Source organism: Nylanderia fulva, unplaced genomic scaffold (assembly GCF_048542155.1).
Source record: "Nylanderia fulva isolate GAGA-0341 unplaced genomic scaffold, ASM4854215v1 Scaffold663, whole genome shotgun sequence".
In the NCBI taxonomy this organism is placed as follows: domain Eukaryota; kingdom Metazoa; phylum Arthropoda; class Insecta; order Hymenoptera; family Formicidae; genus Nylanderia; species Nylanderia fulva.
In genome coordinates, this window is record NW_028190768.1 from 16,828 (window position 1) to 38,355 (window position 21,528).

Genomic DNA, 21,528 nt, shown 5'->3' on the forward strand with positions numbered 1-21,528 from the left:
ATTTTCTTTCTTTCATAATTGTCGCAATAACATCGCATTTGGCTCTATTGGTCGAGAGGAATCAAGTGGAGATTGTGTTTTTAAAATTAAAAGAGCTGACTTAAAAAGTATTCTCATTATTGTTCGTCGCGTCTGGACCTAATTACGACGCTTTGAGTGGGTGGGGGGTATAAACATTGAGAGAAATATTTATTCGTAAGTGTCTAAATAGCTCAGTTGGAAGAGCAATCGCCCGGCAAGCGGAAGGTCTCGGGTTCGATTCCCGATTCAGCCGACTTTCGGACCAGTATTTTTCTCGCCTATTTCTTTACCGGGGATGTTAAGAGAAGGAACAAGGAGAATTTTTGAGATCCCAATCATAGGATTCAAATTCCTTAGTTTCCAAATTTTCTTTCTTTCATAATTGTCGCAATAACATCGCATTTGGCTCTATTGGTCGAGAGGAATCAAGTGGAGATTGTGGTTTTACAATTTTATAATTTTTAAACAATATTTTTATAATATGCAGAATACAATTTTATAATTTTTAAACACTATTTTTATAATATGCAGAATACAATTTTATAATTTTTAAACACATTTCTATACTTTTATTTATATCACAATAATTATAAATATGTATAAATATATATATTAATAAAAATATTTAATAATACATATATATAATATTATTAGAAAAATATTATTTAATAATATTAATGTAATACAGATATTTTTATATTTTTGAATATATGTATATATTTTAATATTTTTATATAGATATTTTTTTCCAATAATTTACAAATAATTTAAAATAACAAAAAACATTTGCATATAGATATATAATAATAATATAACATATGTAACTTTACAATAGTCAATTGATTTCAATGATTCAAATAAAGCGCCGCACACAATTAATATGGCGGATGTTGGGACATAAAGATCAAAGATGCCGACACAGAGTGAAACTACTGTTTAAGGTCGTCTTAAGTCTGGTCGGAGGTTGACTTAAGATCGCGTTCAACCAATTAAATGGCTAAGTGCCATTTTAAGCTCGGACTTAAGACGATCTTAAATATAAGATCGGACTATGAATACCGGCCATAGAATGTGAAACCAGGTGAAACTCTCTTGATCAAGAGTCCATGTCCAAAAAGACGTGGAAAAAGGTTACAACAAAAGATGTCTGTGAGTACGTTTACACGGCACCCTTAATCGGATTTAATAACATCTGTAGTTGTAAGACTGGCCAATCATAGCCGTTCCATTCTTCAAGGAAATGGCTGTGATTGACCAGTTTTACGACTATGGATGTTATTAAACCCGATTAAGGGTGCCGTGTAAACGTACTCTGTATATAAAAGATAGACATATATAATAGACCGTGCCAACCGCGAGAGGGGCTGAATACTACACTGAAGGACAAATATTACGAGAATAATTCTTTCTCTCTCTCTCTCTCTCTCTCTCTCTCTCTCTCTCTTTTTCTCGCATTCTGTTAAGAGTGGGGAGAAGACTAAAGGAGAAAAACAAACGTCTCTTTTACAGATCCTCTCTTAGAACATATATACCTGGAAGGGAAATTGCTATTGTTCTCCATGGTAAAAATCTGTGTGTCCAAGTTGGGTGCGAGAGAGAAAGATAGCTTTTAACCTATGCTCGCAATGCGCAAACGTAGATGATGTCACGGTGACGTCACGCTCACCGCACCGTTTGAAACTGAAAATGTAATTGGTGCTTTCGCTAATTCGCGTTTGCGCATTGCGAACGGAGGTAACAATCTACCCTTCTCTTTTCTTAAAAACGTGGTTCTCTCTCGCACCCAACTTGGACACAGTTTTGCGCTCCTATTCCCCTTCCATATCTATATGTTCTAAAAAGGGTCCTCTTCTCTTCTCTTTTCCTCCTCATTTTTCCCACCAACGGGCACATTAAACAGAGACACTATTACTCTCGCTCATGTTTGTGCTTCAGCTCCTCTCACGGACGGCGCGGTCTATTCATAGACATATACATAGAATGGACTGCGTCATTTGTTCTTAAAAAATGATCGTCCAGAATGAGAGAGATAAAACGCGAAGACGGCCATCTCTATCCTTTTCTATTCAGTACCAATTACAACACTAGAAAGAGATGGAGATTGGCCGTCTTTACGCTGTCTCTCTTTTTGACGATCACATTTGATGCACGGATGGCGCAGTCCATATTATTAGGAGACGCGGTAGTGTCTCCAGCCATGTTCAAACCCTAAAAGACCTTAAAAGACACTACAAGTCTCCTTATCCTGCACCATCAAAGTCCATTTTTTGGGGGTGTAGAACTACTAAAATATAAAAAATTTTGAATTGCACGTAATATAAACTGAAAGGCGGCATCGCCACGAGTAATTTGAGCCAAGAAAAAATAAAATCGGTCAAGCCGTTCTGGAGATACAAGCAGTCAAAAAGTGACGTTTTTCATGAAAAATGAAGTAACGTCGTCTTCTTCTTCTTTTTCTTCTTCTTCTTCTTCTTCTTCTCTGTCCGCGTCCGCTGACGTCATCAGGATTATATATATATATAAATCTCTTCTCACCTTTCACTCACACCTCCCTCAACTTCCACCCACCCCTTTCCCTCCCACATCCCACCCCCCGGCCCTACCCCCACCCCACTCCACCCCACTCCCACCCCTCTTTCGCCTCTTTCACCCTCTTTCGTCCTCTCTCACCCTCTTTCGTCCGCTCTCGAACCCCTATTTGAACCAGCCTTTCGTCCTCTTTCATCAGCTCTTTCGCCTCTTTTCATCCTATTTCGCGTCCTCTTCTCACCCTCATTTCGCCCTCTTTTCATTCACCCTCTTGTCGTCCTCTTCTTTCACCATCTTCTCTTTCGCCTCTTTCAACCCTCTTTTGTCCTCTCCACCCTCTTTCATATTCCTCTCACCCTCCTTTCATCATTCCCTCTCACCCCCCTTTCGTCCTCTTTCACTCTCTTTCGTCCTCTTTCACCTCTTTCTTTCCTCTTTCACACCCTCTTTCGTACCTCTCACCCTCTTTCGTCCTCTTTCATCAACACCCTCTTTCGTCCTACCTCACCCTCTTTCGTCTCTCTCACACCTCTCTTTCTCACCCTCTTTTCGTCCTCTTTCACCCTTTCATTCCCTCTCCAACCATAGTTCGTCTCTTTCACGCCGTCTTTCGTCCTCTTTCACACCCTCTTTCGTCCTCTCCTCACCCTCTTTTATTCTCTCGCACCCTCTTTCATCACCCTGTTTCGTCTTCTTTCACCCTCTTTCATTCCCTCTCACCCTTTTTCGTCTCTCTTTCACCCTCTTTCGTCCTCTTTCACTCTCTTTCGTCCTATCTCACCCTCTTTCATTCTTTCTCACCCTCTTTTACCCTCTTTCGTCCTCTTTCACCTTCTTTCACTCTCTTTCGTCCTCTCTCACCCTCTTTCATTCTTTCTCACTCTCTTTCGCCCTCTCTCATCCTCTTTCGACCTCTTTCACACTCTTTCGTCCTCTCTCACCCTCTTTCGTCCTCTTTCATCACCTCTTTCGTTCTCTCTCACCCTCTTTCGACCTCTTTCGTCCTCTTTCACCCTCTTTCGTCCTCTCTCACCCTCTCTCACCTCTTTACCTCTCGTACGTCCTTTCTCACCCTCTTTCGCCTATCTCGTCTTCTCTTACCCTCATTCGTCCTCTCTCACCCTATCTCCAAAAAATCATAAAATGAAAAGGTCAAGCCATGTTCAAAAGAAGGTCCTCAAAAATTTAAACTTAGTCTGTACAATGAAAAATAATTACTCGTAATTCCAGAGTTCCAATTTGTTAATATCGAATAATGTATTTGTTTCGAGTAATGGCAGTAGAGTCAAATACATACCTACGTATATGCAGTTTTTGCTGTTAATTGTACTTGAACGAAAAAAATAATTAAATGATTTAAATATAGCACATTTTAAATCAAGAAACTTATATAATCGAACTCTGTTTAGGAAAAGGTAGAACATTTCATTTGCCTCTGCCTTTACAAGAAACATTGGATAAGGTATGTCTTCCGGAAGATCCTATAAATTTGAATCACGAGTTGCACATTCTCGTTCGAGGTATACCCAAGAAATCTAAAGTGGTTTGGGAAAATTTGGTAGATATTAATAAAATGTATAAGGCTTTACAATGGTTGAAAGAAAATAATCCTCATTACTCAAAAATTCGTCTTCCGGCGTCATCTGATGATCTATTAAATGATCTATTAAAGGATAAGTTGCAGGAAACAGAATATAGGATTGTCGATGAGGAAAGCGACATTGACGAAATAAATGAGGTGGTTGAGGAATTACCATCATTGAATTTGTACAATGTACAGCAAAACAAAAATAATAATGATCAAACCGTTTTAAAACGTTTGGCTTTTCTCACACAAATCACTGAACATTCGGATATTAACGATCAGTATACAATATACCCAATACACGCGAAAAGAATCGATAACGAATCTGCATTGAAGCTTTATCGAATGGTGAAAATTGAAAATTTTCCAATGGATAACCGTTATAAATATCTGGATGTCATGTGTTTCCCTGATTTATATCCTGATGGTGTCAATGGACAACGAGAAGATAGAAACTTTGCATTGCCGGAATATTTATTTATTAGAACACGATTGATGTCGAAACATAGTAGATTCAGGTTGAATCTGCAGTATCTGTTCTTCCTTCTCAATGATGCTAACTACCGACAGTTGAAAAGTGGTATCTATTATACGATGATGGTTACTAACCCACGAGAGAGATACACTGCTGGTAGATACTTGAACGAATTGAAAGGTTACCAATTAGAATCGAATTTAATGAGTATTTTCGCAAAATTGAGAAATACGGATCAATTTTGGCGACAACCGTCCAATAATGTAAAATGCATGACTTTGCATTACGGTCCAGCGACGTGGTTTTTGACTTTGAGTCCTAGTGAATGGAAATGGTCCGATTTGGGTGAATATTTACGAGATATGAATCCCGATAAAGAGAAGTTAGGCATCAGCGAACTAATCGCATACGATCCTGTAAGTACTTCTAGATTCATGTGCATAAAATTCAAAGCCATGATTGATTTTATTTGTTCGTCCGATAATCCAATAGGAAAGGTTATTCATTACTTCTGGCGACTGGAATATCAACGTAGAAGTATCCAGCACATGCATTGTATGATTTGGATAAAAGATGCTCCAGTATTAGGAAAATCGCCGGATGAAGAAGTTGCTACGTTTATTCAAAAATACGTAACGTGTGAAATTCCAGATGAAAATGTTTCGCCAATGTTGTACGATACGGTAATAAGTGATCAGAATCATAAACATAGCTCGTATTGCATGCGTACGAAAAAAACGGAAACTAATATATACAGAAAGTGTCGGTTCGATTTTCCTCGGCCAATTACTGAGAATTTCGTTTTAAGAGACGTTATCACTTCGATAATCGGTAGAAAAAATTTACGCAGTAAAAGCAGATTGTACGATCTTCCTCGCAAGGAGTCGGAAAGGTTTATAAATGATTATAATCTGTCTATCAAATTAGCCTGGGAGGGAAATATGGACATACAATTTATTAGAGAAAAATCAGAGTTTTTAAACTCATATTTAACAAAATACACGACAAAGTCGGAAAAATGCAATACAGACTTTGAAGTGATAGATTCGAATAAGTCCTTGGCATCGAAACTGTGGAATTTTGCAATGCGTTCATTAAATAACAGAGAATGCGGTGCTTTAGAAGCTGCGGATACACTATTAGGGAATCCCTTGTACGGTACGGATAATGATACCATGGTCAAATGGATCGATGTTAATGAGGTGAGAAATAGAAAAGTTAAAACATTTAATGAAATTTAAGCTCTCGATGAAAATTCTACGAATATTTACTGTTCGTCACTCATCGATGATTACTATCCAAATAGACCTCAGGAATTAGAATCATTGAATTTGTACGATTTTGCCAGATTCTGGGAAATTACGAAACAGATGTCAAATAATGACGAAGTCAAGTGTTACAAACTGGCATCGGGTTTATTTTTAAAAAAACGAAAAAAGGGTTATTTAATTAACCATTATCGATTTAATATAAAAACTGAGCCCGAAAAATACTTTTACTCGCTGCTTCTTCTGTTCAAACCATGGAGAGATTTGAGTGAACTCAAAGGTACATTCGAGACTTACACGGATGCCTTTAAGAATTCAGAGTCTGTTTTAACGAAGGCAATGAAATATCACGAAAGGCTCGAAGAAATACAGAAAGCTTTGAGAACGTTGCTGAATTAATCGAGAAGCGCGAAAATGATCTGAAAACAGCAGACAGAGACAAATCCGATGACGATGAACTGGATTGTAATCCGATAGAAGCTGACGACGCGATGAAAGATCTGGAAGATTTTGGTAAGATTGACGACCCGATTGATTTATCGCAAATGATGTCGCAATTGAACAAAGACCAGAAAAGAGTCTTTGATGGAGTATGCCAAGTTTTACAAGATAAGAATCAGATTCTGCGACTGTACGTAAGTGGCGAGGGTGGTACAGGGAAAAGTTTTCTAATTGAAACGATTAAACATTGGATCAGAATAAATTTGGAAAAAACGACTGCCATATCTGCTCCCACGGGTATCGCAGCATTCAATATCGATGGCTTGACAATCCATAGAATGTTTCAACTACCGGTTAGTCATGAATCTACACCAAAATATACGCAATTGTCAGACATGGTCTTGAAAACTTTGAGAGACAAATTAAAGAATGTCGAATTATTTATAATCGAAGGAATTACATGTAACAATGCAATGATGGATTTAGGAACGACTGTATTCAGTGATGGTCAAGCCTATGTAGGTTTGTCACGAGTAAGTAAATTGGAAGGCCTACATTTGATAAATTTCAATCCAGCATCAGTTAAAGCAAACTCGAGAGCCATTGTAGAATATAATCGACTGAGATCTATATTCAAATCTGAACTGCCACAAATCAATCCGTCCGAGAAAAAGGTTGTGAAAATGTACGATCGTCGATGGGATATCCCTAATATCATTGATGATATGCAGAATTATGATTGTGAGGAACCAGAAAGTATAGTTACGTGGAAAATATATGGCCTTTGCAATAACGATGCTGTTTCGTGTTACGCTAATGTAATATTACAATGTGCGTTTCATTGCGTACGTATTAGGCAACAAATACTGAAAAATAAAGCATCGAATGCATTGATTGATGCTATCTGCGCGTATGGTGAACGTAAATATTGCAACATTCAAGCGGTTAGAAGATCTTTCGGAAAACGCTTCGAAGAACGAACACAACAAGATGTTTCGGAATTTTTTACGGCTCTAATGTCGACGTATTCCGACATCAATGATGTATTAGAACTCAAATTAAAGCACGTAACATGTTGCTCGAATGTCAAATTTAATTACAATGTAACTAAGCTGGAAAGCAGTAGTTTGTTAATATTACCTATACATTCGACATTAAAAAGGAAAAAAGATGTCACTCTATAAAGTTTGATTAATGTAGAATTTTCTAAATGGGAAACGATAAACGGCAATTGTAACGAATGTAAGGGCACCGTGTTGAAAAAGAAAACCGTAATCGAATCAACTTTATCCGTCGTAGTAATACAGCTCAATTTATATACTTTTGTAAACGGTGCTTCTAAAAAAATTATCAACAATCGAATAACCGCCGTGCCGACGAGTAATATCACGATTAATAAAAAAAAGTACAAGCTAATAAGCGCTATATTTCACGAAGGTGAAGAAATGAATCGTGGTCACTACACGTGTATGTTGAGAGCTGACACAAAATCGGAATGGTATTACTCTAATGATTAGGAAGTGTTCAAGAAAAAATGGCCCAAAGGAGCACAGGGGGCATACATATTGTTCTTAGAACAGATTAAATAATAGCGCTGTATAAAGGCTGCCGTAAACGCTACATTAAAACATCAACTGTTCTAGCGCTGTATAAAAGTTGCCTTAAGCGCCAAAATAAAATATCGGCTGCTCTGGCGCTTTATAAAAGCTGCTGTAAGCGCTGCATTAAAACGAGTGCAATAAGTTTCTAATTTGACCTAGGCTTTATGACATTTCAAAAAGTATCATCAAGAAAAAAATTATCAGACAAAAATATGTATGTCGTGTTAAAATCGGAGAGACGAAGAAAAATATATGGTTGCGTTCTCACGAGAATGGGCGATGGAGGGGCCCATTCTTTATTTTCAATATTCATACAAGAATATAAATTCATTCTGTTGCAATTGAAATAAATGTGCAATGTATCGTTAAAAGTTATTACAATTATACAAACATTACATATATATTAAATAAAATATTGATCTATAATATAAAATTTATTTTTAAAATGTACTATATACCTATATTTCAATTATTTTGAACTTATGATAAAATTTTTTCTTAACAAGTTTTTTTAAAGAATCGAAAAAATATATTTTGATACTTGAATTACTAGAAACTGCTCTATATAACTGTCTTTTAAATAAGAAAAATTCCTAAAAAAATCATAAAAAAAGGGGCAGTCCATTTCAAAAGAAGGTACCAAAAATTTAAACGACTAAATAAAAAATCACGAAAAAAAAGATATGTTTTTTTAAATGCCTTCAAATGAACATACGTAAAGGGATTTCTAAATTTAGTAATATATTCCAAAAAAATAACGGATATTTTATTCAAGGTGCAAGTTCACATTGATAATACATAAAACTAAAACTGATTCAATTTGTTCTAGAAAAAAATGCGATATGTTTTCTTAGTGCAAAAAAATTTTTTAAAGTCTTTAAGAATTTATTTGAATTTTCTACCCTACAATGAAAAAATTCTCGAATTCCAAATACCAATTTGTTAATGCCCCAGAAAAAAAAACATGGGGGGCCGCCCCAAAAAAATTTGAGGGAAAAAAATAATTGAAAAGATTTTTGAAAATTTAAAAAATTAAAAACCTCCAATCTTTCTTTAGTAAAATTTCAAAATTTTGTATCACCCCCATTTTTGTTAACCGTTTTTCAAGGAGTAAGTTTTTTGACAAAAACTTGCCTTGTTGCTCGAAAGGGTGTATTTAGTAAATTTTTAAATTACAGTTCTCAGGCAACTACAAAAGCTAACGCTAAAAGTTTCTGATTTTTGTGTAATAACAAAAAAATTACATTTAATTTTTTAAAATAAAAGTGGGGAAATAAATATCATTAAAAAATACAAAAAAAATTTTTAAATTTTTCCCTGAAAGAAAGTGACTGGTCTCAAAGGAAAGGTTTTTATTTGCTTCAATTTTTTCCTTAGAAAAACGAAAAAAAGGTTTTGTAATAGTTTTGTAACCTTGTTGTTGTTAACTTTAAAAAAAACTTAATTTTTTTCTAATCATTCTTCTTCAAAAGAAACTTTTCGTTTTTTAAAGTTTTAATTTTTCTGAAAGCTTTGACATTATTTCAAAAGGGGCATCAAAAAATCATAGTTTTTTTAGAGCGGGGCCGCCATGTTATTTTTCTGAGTCTTTAAAAAATTTGGGGACTCGGGAAATTACAGATTTTTTTTCATTTTAGGGCTGTAAAATTTTTTAAATCAAATCTCATAACGACTATATTTTTGTGCACTAAAATACATATCGCACTTATTTTCAAAAACAAATTTAATCAGTTTTATTAATGTATTTATATTCAATTAATTTTCACCTTGAAAAAAATATCACAGTTCTTTCATGGTAATATTTTTACAAAATTTAGATTTCCCTTTTTCGTATTTTTATTTTTAATGGACCTTAAAAACAATCAGTTACTTTTGTGATAATTTATTATTTTATCGTTTAAATTTTTGAGTACCTTCTTTTGCATGCCTGACCTTTTATTTTTTTATTTTTTTAGGTATGTCATTAGGGCTATTATATGTCTATGGTATAAAAAATTGCGAAGTCAAAATAGAAAAAATTATTTTGGGATGCAAGGGAAAAAAAAAATATTGTACCAATAGACAATTTTTTTATTAAAAAATTCAGAATTTTTATACTTATTTCATCTTCTTTTTCCCCCCCGGTTCTTTGTTTTCTCTTTTTTTTGGCCCCCCTGTTCCTGAGATGCTTTTACAATAATCTGACGAGGTTTTGGAGGTTATTTTTTTACCTTTTTTTTTTTTTTTTTTTTTCTTATTTTTCGTTTTTTTTTGATTTTTGTTTTCCTTTTCGTTCCGTTTTGCTTCCCCCTTATTTTGCGATCGTCAGGTCTTCTATCGGGTCCTTTATCAGGGTCTTCTTCGTCGCTAAAAGCTGTTTATGTTAATCGCGCGTGTTGTTTGGTCCTGTCTTCCTCGGTGGGACTACCTCCCCCCAGCTGATCCGGCTTTATATTTATTGGATTTTAACACGTTATATTTTTTTATCGCTACTTATTTGGCTTTTATTTAAATTCCCCTTGCTTTTTCTTGCGAGGTTTCATTTTTCCCGGGTGTGGAAAATTTTAGGGCGCGCGACATTTCTGGAGTAACCCCCAAGATGTCGCGGACGTAAAATTTTTTTGGGGCTCGTCCGGGGGCGTCGGACGACGACCACGTGCCGTAGTGAAAAGGACAAATTTTTGTGTTGACAAAAAAGATACGATTTTTTTGGTGGTCTCTAGGATTACCCGTTGCAAGCTTTTTCACGAGCATATCGACGGAGAAAAAAAATCACTCCCTTTGAGCCCCCAAAAAAAAACTTCCCGGGGGGGGCGGACGATTTACAGGAGGCTTTGAAGCCAAAATTAGGGATTGCGAGGGAACGTTTTTTACGCGGCTCATTTGTGACATTTTAGCAAGAACCTGCGCTTTTTTCCAAAACTCTTTTCAGGGAAAAAAACCCCCTAAGTCCCCTTTTCATAAATTTTCCGCCCCACCACTAAAATAGTGAATTGAAAACTTTAAAACAAAAATTTGAGCTCGGTATAACTCAAACCTTAGAATTTTGACAAAGTTACCCTTTTTCCCAATTTTTCCCATTTTTATCTCTGCGCGGGCTAATGGTTTGGGAAATTTTTTTTCAAAAAACCTTGGCTTTTGGGGGGGGTTTTTTAAGGGAAAGCGGGGGGCCTTTTTTAATGGAATTTCGGAAATTAAAATTTAGAATTCACGGATTTAAAATAAAATTAAATTACTTTTTTTGGTGAAGGGCTTCGGCTCAGTCTTATTAAACAATTTAAAATCGTAGAAAAAAGGTTTGGAAATTTAGCTTCTTTTGGCGCAGATTAGAGAGATTTCGCGATTAGCTTATCCTGGTGTTCTCACAAAGTTGAGAAAAAATTGCTTGCGCAAAATTTTATTACTGCGATATCGATAGCTTTTTAAAAAAATTCTTAAATTTAAAAAGTATAACTTCTTTAAAAATCTGCCATAGAAGAGCAATGGCAGAAAAAAGTTATTAAAGAGATAAAAAAAAAAATAAGAAACAAAAAGAAAATAAAGAAAAAGAAGTTTATAAATAAAATAAATTTTTCAAAAAAAAGGTGAAGACAAAAAGGAATGTTGGACTCCCGGCGCGGGGGGCACTTCCGCTCGAAATGTCCGTCATTTACGGAAAAAAAGGGTTTATCGAGCTTGGGGGGGGACATTTTTCGTTAATTGCGTGATCCCCCCAAATGTTTTACAATGTCTAGAATAAGTAAAACTAAAATATAATTTTTATTATAAGAGAAATTTGGACGAAAGAATTGTCGATTTAAAATAGTTCCGATGTTTCTATTCTTAGTGAGAGATTTCTGAAAGGAAGATTGTGCATTCGGACAGATTAGCTCCTTTTTAAGTCGAAACTTGAATTAGAATCGGAATCCACGATAGATTACTTGTACTTTAATGTAAAATTGTGTATTTTTCAATTTTTCTGCCGTAAGATTTGTTTTTCAGGAAAATCTTATTCGGCAAAAAAATGGAAAAGGACCTGATGAAGACGAGACAGATAAAAGGGACGAAGATGCCTCACCCCGTGGTTCTTTTGATCCGTGGTTTTTCCCGGGGGCTTTGGGGCAAATGCCGAGGCAGAGGCTTGAGGAGTCCTTTAAAAGGGCGTTGGGTCCACGGAATGTTACCCCTCTCTTGCCTGAAGAATTTTGGGACTTTGAGGAAAATTCCTGGAATCAGTGAAGTCGATTGGACCCAAGATGGTGTGCAGTTCGTTGTACCTGGAACAGCAGTTCGGGGAGAACATGGAGTCACATCGGGGACTGTAATTTGGCGAGGTTCCTATAAGGAATTGTTCTGGATCTGTCCTATTGAATTAATTGTCGGGACGACAATTTTGAAGAGGAGGGGGCAAGTGTTATGTCCGTGTCCCGCCCGTTTGACGATACGTCCCTGTATTATACAATCGTCAGGATTTTCTATTAGGATCTTCTATCAGGGTCTTCTATCAGGGTCTTCTATCAGGATCTTCTATCGTCGCTAAGAAGCTGTTTATGTCGATCGATGCGTTTTGTACTGGTCTAGCTGTCGTGCGGTGAGGACGTATCCTCTGACAGCTGATCGGCGGATATATTTGCATTAAGATCAATGCACGTAATATTATATTGTATCGTTACGGTTTATTGGCTTCTAATATTAAAGTTTATTGCTTTACTACGCGAGTGTATTCATTTCCGGCGTGTGAGAGTTTGAGTGCGCGCGACATTTCTTTGAGATAATTCGAAGGGTGGTCGCGGACGTAACAATATATATATTAGAGGAAGTAGAGGGGCCAGGGCCCCCAGTTTTTATGAGACCTTTTTCTAGCCGCAGCCAGCACACGTACTCTATTTTATACGACCTTTAGAATCATGGGCCCCATCCACTTTCGATGTCGGGATGCCATATATTATTCTAGCGATCGTAAAAAGGATTTCGTGACGCTATGCGCGGCTTAGAAAAAAACCCCTCCGAAAAAAGGCCTGGCGCCTCTCATCCTCTCTCTGTATTTGCGATGTTAATTCGCTATCCCCCCGAGCATCCGACCCCAGGAGGAAAAAGCCGAATTGCAAAACGGGGGACGAGTACCCGTTGGGGGTATAGATATTAAAATAGGTATATAACATATTACGGTAAAACCCAAAAAAAATAGCACCTGAATACATACACTTACATACACACATACTGTGACGTGACTTTTTTTTGTTCGTCACAAGAGCCGAAGGCCCGGCCGGGAAGGCGGGAAATTCGGGAACCTTTGCTCTCTCGCCAACCCTTGAAAGAGAGAGAGCACCCGAAAAATAATTTTTGCGTTTTCTTCCGCGTAGGACAATGCGCCCGCGCATCCGTCCTACGTATTATTTTTATTCATATTTTTTGTTGTTTAAGCGATTTTTTTGCGCGTTTTCGGCGAGCGATTTTGCTTAGGGTTACGCGTGTCTCAACCGGAGAAACCGAAAGAGAGAGAGAGAGTGAGAGGACGGAGAGGACAAAGAGGACGATTTCGGACCGAGTAGGGGCCACCACGTCCGGATCACGCCCGGTAAATATTATTCTCACACATCAATTTTCTTAATTCCTCCTCACTTTAAGAACCTGGATACCGCCATTAAATACTCCCTCTTCCGCAGAGATTCCGGCGAAACACGGAGATGGCCACTCTCTCGCGAGGCGCGAGAGAACCCCGGACACGAAAGTCGCGGGAGATACACTGCCTCGAGCCTCAACCTATCCTGCTATAAAAATTCGTAATCGATCAATTAATCGATCTGGATTTTTGGAGGAACAGCAAAGAGGCGCGCTCGTAGGCTTCTTCCCGACGAGAAATATGAAAAGGAACAGCGGAACTCGAGGCGGAAGAACAGAGGAACGGCAAAAGAAATTATCATAGCGGGGCCCCGCGGGACGCCCGGCGGCCCTGCCAGGATAAGGAGCGCCACGAGTGGAAAATGCCCAATTTATTATCGGCGTGATTCCGGCGGGCCTCTCGCTTGTCACTGTCGGGCGGAACGTGGCAGAGTGCAGAGGTTCCCGATCTCGGATGCCGAAGCAGCGGCGCACACGCAGATACCGGTGAGACGAACGGACCCCTGATTGTAAAGTCGCTAATTTTCGAGTAATTGTTCGGGAGAGACGCGTGTCGTGTCCATGGCCGGTTGCCAAGTCGCATTAGTCTTTTCAAGAGGTTACAAAAACCTTTAAAGGTATTACGCGTAGAACTTTGTCCCGGCGCCCGACCGACCGCGTGTTCTCTCCCGCGCGCATATTAAGAGAGGCTCTCTCTCCCGCGGATACGCCAACAATCGCCGCGATTTCATTATACCAATGTTAGAAATGAAGTCTCGTCCCGTAGTTATTGTGCTGTCTCTCGTCTGTTAGAGTTTATAAATTTTAGAATGTAACTAGAACACAACCAGCGCGCGCTACGCGCGCGCCATTTAATTTATATTTATGTATATATATATTTATATACATATATATATACATAATAAATTATATAATATATATAATAATTTAAATTATAAAATTTTAATTACGCCAAGTAATGTTTTTGACATAATCCAAATTTATGACTCAACTGTGTAAGTTATACATTATTTTCATTTTTAAAAGTGCAAGTAATATTTTTTTTTATATTTTATATATTATATAAAAAAAATCTTTTAAAAAGAGAAAAAGAGAGAAGTATTTTTTAATTATATATTATCTTTTTTCCTCCATTTCTATATACATTAATAATAAACTATTTTTAAAAAATTTTATTTTAAAACAATATACTAATTAAATGCTCTTTAATTCAAATAAAGTATTACACATATAAAAAGCTAATAAAAGCAGAAGTAATATTATGGTTATAAAAACTAATTTGTTTTAAAAATAAAAATAATATTAAAATTTTTTATTTATTATCGATATATACAAAACAAGGATGATAACTATATATGTATATGTATATTCATATGCCAAATATTTTTTTATCTACATTTTACAAAATGATATTTTATGTATAAATTTATAAATAATTTATGTCTGAGACATTTTGCTCTAAAATCAAAACTAAAAGAGTTATGTGGAGTGCACGTTTAAAATGACACATCCTGTATATATATATATATATATATATATATTAAATTTTTAACTTCTTGAATTTGGTAATTTAAACAAAAATTAACGAGATATCAAATGTTTAATGTTTTCAATCTTTGAAATTCTGAAATAAAACTATAAATTAAAATAAGTAAAAAATTATTATAAAAAATAAAAATAAAATAATATTTAAAAAATGGGTTCCTCCAGCGAAGATTTGGAAACATTACAATAAGATGTTGAAAATTTATTAAGTGATGAAGATAAATCTAAAGTCGAATCAATTGACAATGAGTAAGTAAATTACGTATTTAAAGATTAAAAAATTTCATATGAAAATTATATATTTTTCTTAAATGTAGTTAAAGCAACAAAAATTGTGTATAATTTTATTATTTATTTAGCTAGAATGCATAAATGTATTCTTGACTACTCGTTTTAACTACTTGAATCAATGTGGTTACATGTTCTCATGAGTAATTTTTTTATAATTTTTGACATTACTTTTTTTGCGTTCTTTAACAATTATCGTCTAACATAATTCAATTATTTATCTACGATCATAATATTAAAAATTTTTATATGTCTTTTCATTAATGATTTATTTCTCTATTCATCTTTGAATTATTATTTTTAATCGTTTCTAACTTTTATAATTTATAAATTATTTAATGTCATATAATATTAAATTTCTTTTAAATAATTTTTTCTATAATTTAATAAAAATAAAACAATAAGTTTAATCATTTTTTTACAATAATAATATCATTACAATTATAATATAACAAAACATTTATTATACGCTGTAGAATTCTTACGAAAAGTAATTATATGGAAATACAAAGGGAACCACAAAGTATACACGAGGAAATTGAACAATTGATAAGTTCAGTCGAATTATTTACGCCAAGTAATGTTTTTGACACAATTCAAATGTATGACTCAACTGTGTAAGTTATACATTATTTTCATTTTTAAAAGTGCTAGTAATATTTTTTTTTATATTTTATATATTAAATAAAAGAAATCTTTTAAAAAGAGAAAAAGAGAGAAGTATTTTTTAATTATATATTATCTTTTTTCCTCCATTTCTATATACATTAATAAATAATAAATTATTTTTAAAAAATTTTGTTTTAAAACAATATACTAATTAAATTCTTTTTAATTCAAATAAAGTATTACACACATATAAAAAGCTAATAAGAGTAGAAATAATATTACGGTTATAAAACTAATTTGTTTTAAATATTTTTTTTGTATGGACAGAGTTAATTTATAAAGATTTTATATAAAAAATAAATATATATATGTAATATATAATTAAATTTTAAATATATTTATTAAACATTTAATAAACATTTTTGTATAAAATATAATTACATAAAAAAATTATTTTTTATATTTAAAATAAATAAACGTAGGAAACTAAAAAAATAAAAACAAATAAAATAATAAATAATAAAATCTGATATTTATTGAATCACTTATTTATTTGGATGGTGTTCAGGCTAGGACCACAAACGTAGCCAGTTTAATTTAATTTTGTAATTAAATTGTTGACAATAATAAAAAAGCAAGTAAATTTTTTATTATTTGATTTCTTTTATTTCTTTTTTATTTTTTTAATCTTTTGGTATATTTTTTAAGTGTATTTTATTTTTTCATAATAATATGTAATTAAGTTTAATATTTAAATATAATATTATATTAATATAATTTTTATTACAGAATACCGCAAAAAAAAGACTTACAATTTAAAATAATGAGTTCTCGTTCAAGTACAAAATTCTTTATTCTTCCTTGTCTGAAGTAATCTCAATTTACCGTGCCCGGATGATGATGGATGTATCATGCGACTTGTTAGCTTAATTATCACATGAAAAATGAATAAATTTAATTAAATAGGAATTATTATATTATATAATATTATAATATAATATAATATTATACAATATAATATAATATTATATAATGTAATATATAATATAATTAAATATAAATATATAATATTCTTTACGTTCCATTAATATTTTATTTAATTAATATTACTTACATTATATTTTATTTAATTAATTGAAAAAATATAAAATTATATTATGTTCAAAATTTAGAATTTTTTCTTAATAAAATTTAAATTAGAAAAATAATTAATTATCTTTCCTTTTTTTCACACACTTTTGATATTATAGAATATATTTAATTATTTTATAATCAGTTTAAAAATTACAAATTAAATTACTATAATCATTTTAACACATAAATTATTTTTATTATATATATATATATATATATATTAAAAAACAATAAAGCTAGACATATATTTCTTTATATACATAATTTTTAACGTATCTATTATCTCGTTGATTCCCAATGTAAACTTTTAATGCTTGCCAAGAACGAACTCGTGAAAAGGCAACATAAAGTTGTCCATGATTAAATACATCTTTACGAAGATCTAATCCGATTTTTTCAAATGTCTGTCCTTGTGATTTATTAATTGTCATAGCAAAAGCTAATTTTATCGGAAATTGTCTTCTAGAAAAAGTAAAAGGATATACATTTTCACAATATAATGTTATACGATTTAAAAAAATAATATCTCCTGCTTTGTCACCTGTTAAAATCTTACATTTTAATAAATGGTCTGCAAGCTCTATAACCATTAATCTAGTGCCATTACAAAGACCTTCATTGATACTAAGATTTCTAATCAACATAATGATACAATTTGGTTTCAAACGTAATTCATGAGGAGGAAGAGATGGTGGAGATAAACTATTTAAATATTCTGGTAACAAAGCTTCACCAATGTCATCATTGTCACCATTTACAGTACAGTCTATACTTGTATAAATTCGTTCACCAGTTACACCTAATAGTTCTACAACTCTTTTATTAATTTCGTCTACATCAACATTTCTTGCAGAAAGTATCGCACATTTAATTATTTTAACAAATTCTTGTTTTCGTATTAAATCACCATATATATCTTCCACAATATCAACATTTGTAGATACTATACAACATTTAGGAATTTCTATATTATCATTTAAATCATTTAATAATCCATCTCCCATATCTAATAGAAATTTAGAAAAATCAATTTCCTCTGGAAGAACTCGCATATTTTGTATTAAAGAGAATTTTTTAAAATATTTCCAAGTATAACTAAATTTAATAGAAAGATTTACAATTTCACTTCAAGTAGCATGTTGTTTAACAGGCAAAAGTTGTCTGAAATCACCACCTAATAAAACAATTTTTCCGCCAAAAGGAAAGTCATTATTCATAATATCACGCAATGTTCGATCCATAATTTCTAAAGCATATCGTGGTGCCATTGGTGCTTCATCCCAAATAAAAATATCAGTTTCTTTTAAATATTGAGCTGCTTTTGATTGGATTTTAATGGAAGATGATGAATCAACAAATAATGGAACGGGCAATCCAAATATCTTATGAACTGTCCTTCCATTAGGAAGTAAAGTCGCTGCAATACCAGGTAAAAGCCATTGTACACACGCGTTTATTTTTAATTCTAGCTAAATGATAGATAGTTGTATATACAAATGTTTTACCTGATCCTCCAGGACCATCAATATAAAAACAGTTATTATTATTATTATTATTGTTAAATCTATTTAATATAATATCGATTATCTCTTTTTGTTTATCATTTAATTGTTTGTATTGGTTATTACCTACTTCCATAATTTTTTCAAATGTCATATAATCCTCTTCTTCTTCATATTCATTTAATTGTTCCATTTGTGGAAAATCAGCAAGACTTTTACCTTCAGTCTGAAGCATACTATTGATTTGGATATATGTTTTATTTTGTCCTTGTAATATACCAAAATGTCGAACGTAATCTTCAGACATTGCTACTTTAAAATTTTCCCATAATTCTTCAGGATGTAATGGCTGACAATGTAATAATATACGTACAAATAATCTACGAAGTTGTCGTGGCATCATCCATTCAACAGCTTCATTCATAGCTCGTATCCATTCATCATCATCTTCGATCAGACCTAAAGCCAAACATGCTGCTGAAAATGATTGACACAATTCTCCATTTACAGTTTTTAAGTCGTTAAAACTTGTAACTCCCTTTACTGTGAGTAATAATAATCGTAAATGAAATAATTCTGTTTGTGTTGGACTAACGGAATACATTCGTCCTACACAATTATAATGACTTTTACGTTTAGCCCAACGCGATACATTTATGCCATTAATTTTCTCCTTTTTAAATGTATAATGTTGTGGAATTTCTATGTATAGATATTGTCTTGCTTCCTCATCGGGTATGTTCAATGAGAAATAATCTATCAACATAGTAACCTGATTTAAAGCAGAAATCATAACGTCATCAATATTTTCATTTTCAATTATAATATTTTGTTCATTAGGAAGATGGACTGGCAATCGCATTATAGCGTGACTTTTATCTTGTAACTTCTTACCAAGAATACGCCAACTGGCTTCCACAGGTCCAACATAACGAGCTTCGATATAATTATGTATTTCATCATGATCAATAATTACATTTTCTGTTATTGGTTCAATAGTTACGGCAGCAACATCATGTCCTTTATATATATATTTATACAGATATTTAACTGATTTTATACTTGAAACTACTTCAACGTTAATATGACTATTAAATATAATCGATAAAGTAGGACAATATGGAACAACATAACGATTATCGACTATATATCCGCCAGGACGTTCGAAATTTTTACCATTATCTCGACGACGATAATAAGGATAAGCATTTTCATCCATTCTAGTTTCTTCAAGAAAAGGTTTTGGATAATGTTTCGAACAACATCCATCTACCAAACACCAATCACCACAAGGTCCATGAATCATATGTCTCATAACTATATCATGTAAAATATGATTCTCGCATGGATTCGGAATTTCAGCAGAAATATATTTATCAACAATTTGTGGAGTTGTTATTTTAAAGTAATTAACATATGAATATGTGGTAAACCACGTTTTTGAAATTCAATAACATACACAAACGCTGCTACTTCACCAAAAAATTTTTGTTTAACGATTAAATCAATTAAATAGTCCTTTTTTATATTGAATACACGAGCACAAATATCAGGTCTATCAGAAGCTTGTTGACCAGGTAAAAGGTTTTCCTCGATTTCTCGCCATTTTGGATTACAAGTCATGGTAATGAAAAGGTCTGGTTTACCAAATTTACTAACTATTGCCATTGCATCTTGATAATTTTGTAACATATTACGCGGCGATCCAATAAATGTTGAAGGAAGAATAATCATTTTTCCAATACGACCATTCAAGTTATTCGCCGTAGTTTGTAAGTAGTCTTTTAAACCTTGATATGTTTCACTGCGTAATTCTTTTTGATGATTTTTACAATAATCAATTCTATCTTTTTCCATTTTAACATAACTATCTACAAGCCACTGCTGAAATAAGCGACGTCCTAGTAAAAAAACGTTAAATTCATCACGAATAGCCATACGATATTTAATATATTGTCCTCTAGTTATTCGTCTATCACTATTTAATTTTTTTAAATCACGATGCCATCCTTGAGTACCATATGGATAAAACAATGGATATACCCATGGTTCAACATTTGGATCCATAATACTAACTTTTTGTAAAGTTTTAGTATTTCTATTACGTATTGTAACGTACGATTCTGGAATTTCCCCAACAGCAGTTATACAAAAAATAGCAGCAACTTCATTAGTTCTTCGAGCATTATATCGACGTCGATCCATACCTGGTCTTAAAATAAATGATAATTGTAATTCCGGTAACAATTTACCAGATTCCATTTCTAAACGTCGTTGATTTTCTAATTCCTCACCCATCATTTGATAAGACTGAGAAAATACATTAATTTCTCGCATTATATATTCAAGATTTTGTAAAATTTTAAAATCTAAATATGAATTTTTATTAAGACGATGCTCTATTGCTTCATTTGCATCCACAATAAAAAGTTGACCATAAGTAGGTGTATAAAATTGTAAGGATTATTCGCGAAGCCGTCTTTCGATGTTTTCGGCCAAGTCATCACTTTCGACTTACTATCGCGACCGCGCATTCCAGAGGGACAAACAAGTGTTTTTCTGTTCGTATCTCGTTCCTCAATACGTCGATCACAAGCGAATCACAATGGGGCACGCACGTGTCACGCGCCGGTCATATGAATTTTCGGCCGTTGTCGTTACCGCTGTACGAATTCGGAGCAGTCTGCCCCGAGAGTCCGCCTTGAAAGCTCGCAAGGAGATCAGAGTGCCGAAAATCGCGTATAGAAACGAACGCGTTATTAGACTATTGTTACTGTTCATTTTTTTTGCTGTATAATAAATCATTGCTAAATTCATCTTACGGACTCGTTCACTCTCTCCTCGCAGAATCCTACTGCAGGTTACGTTCTCGGCGCAAAAACAAATATTTTCCTTCTGTGCATAAAATTAATTTCGAAGGTTCAAGCACAGAATGAATGGTCCTTCGAGC